Raw genomic sequence first — 2291 nt, 5'->3', positions numbered from 1 at the left:
ATTATTTAATTGTTGGCCTGTTTCAAAAATGAGAACTTGAACTAAAATTTAACATTTTGGTAGATTTAGATTTCTTAAAAACTTCTTTTTGAAGAATGGGTTAGCCAAATAAAGAGGTATAATTAAACGATTAATTAATAAGTCAGTTACACATTCCCATAATCTTTTTTCTCTTAGTAGGATTGAATAGATGAACTCTCGAACATTTGACGATCTCAAATATGTCAATAGTAACTCATTTTTTCAAAGAAAGATCAGATCGAAAATTGCCTAGCAACACCTTACCCGCCCAACAGTAGAAAAGTTTGTGTCATGTGATGTAATTTTGCTGTGATTTTTTTTCATGGATGTTTATTCATTTGATCTGTTTTTAAATCATTTTTCTTCAGATTTATTGGTTATGTGACAGTTTAGTTAGCGCCTTCATAAATCGGATGGTTGACTCGTGCTAACTAAAACTATTTATTTATTAAATATAAAGTTAGGGACTTAGCTAGGGTATGGGCAATCAAACTAATGACTTTACGAAGACGAATTATTAAGTTCCATCACTTAATTAAATGAGTATTAATGTGACTACAACCCTTATCTCGACTCCTCCAGCTTCTAATTGTTGATACTCGAGTGACCTCAAATCTCATTAGTGTCTTGTTTTTGTTGAATTTATTGTTTGATGTTTTTGACAAATTTGTTGTCATATTCTCAGTTTTTTAGTTAATCAACAACTCTTATGATAACTTTTACTCAATTGAATTTGTTGGATTGATTTTATCATAATTTTGGAATCTAAAACATTGTAAATTAATGAACTGATACTGGGCTTTCAAAAATATAATAATAAAATGTTCTTCCCTTAAAAAAAATAAAAAGCCTAAATAAATAAATGACTCTATATATATAAGCATATATTAATTATTAACTCTCATTGATTAAACAGAAAAAAAAAAGTCACATTAATTGGAAATAGTATGCCTAGCTGTGGAGAGAATGAAAATATTTATATAATTATCCTAAGCTATTGATTAATTAATTAAAAACAGCCATCATCATTTGCTAATCATTGCAAGATGATAAAAAAAATAAGTTCAATCCGACAAGGAACACTAGTAAAAAAAATATAATTTTGTACGACTGTATTACCGAGGGCTTTTAAAAGTAATTGGTATTGAACTAAATCTCGACAAGTCAAAATTAATATTAAATAATTTTATAATCACATTTTAAATAATAGTTCATAAAATGATTAAGCATTGTTTTGATAACTAATTAGATCTTGGAGAATTGACTTGTGTTTGGATGTGGCAATAATATTTAAATGAAGTCTCGAAGCCATTAATTTTTAGGAGTCCATTTTCAACAACATAAGTCCTTGTCCCAAAACAATTGGAAAAAATGCAAACATCTCAAAGTCTTCGCCTAAGAAAAGTTTGTAAGACAATCGTCCTCGCAATGAGACACGTCCTTACCAACAAATCATCCTAAATGTCAATAAGTATTTTCTTTTAGTTTGGGACCATAATGTAAATTTTGAAAAAATCATATTTATTTTATTTCTTCAAAACTTAATATGTGTGTTAAAAATAAATATAATAATGATAAAATGAAATACAACCTAAAAGAAAATAAATAAAAATTATAAAAATGAGTACATGAAAATATTTTCTGTGTTGAAATAGAAATTAGATATTTCAAGTTCAATTTTCATTAAAAATAATTCTTTAAATAAAAAAAATCATGTTTCCTGAGTATATATCTTAAGGCTTAACAAATAATCAAAGAATGTTTCAAAACTTAAATAAATGAATTACTCATATTTGTTTTTCTTTTATATTATAAAAAAAATATTTGCATAATATATTAGTTATTATTTTAAAATAAAAATATTAATTCAAGTATAACAATACAATTTTAAATATATGATTCTTTATTTTTCAATTATTGAATAAAAAGAATGCATGAGGTATGTCACGGACTATCCGGTCAAATGAGGTGTCGGGTGTGTTGAAGTTGTTCACCACATTGTTGTACGTTGAACTACTGTTCAGAGGTATTTTTGTGAGTCCTCAAAATGGGCACGAGATTTTTAGTCTTGCGTTGTCTACTATTTCACCACCAAGGAGAATTGTGTAAGAGCTCTATGCTATTTATGGAATACTAGTTAGTATTGTTTGAAAGTTTGAACCCAATAGGGACAACATATCCCCACTAAAAGCGCACCTTTGTATCGACTGAATCACTCTAAGGTATAGTCGGTGAAACCGATGAACCACGTGAGTTGAATAGATGCGTGG

Source organism: Impatiens glandulifera, chromosome 2 (assembly GCF_907164915.1).
Source record: "Impatiens glandulifera chromosome 2, dImpGla2.1, whole genome shotgun sequence".
NCBI classification, from domain to species: Eukaryota; Viridiplantae; Streptophyta; class Magnoliopsida; order Ericales; family Balsaminaceae; genus Impatiens; species Impatiens glandulifera.
Note: the sequence above shows the minus strand (reverse complement) of the source record.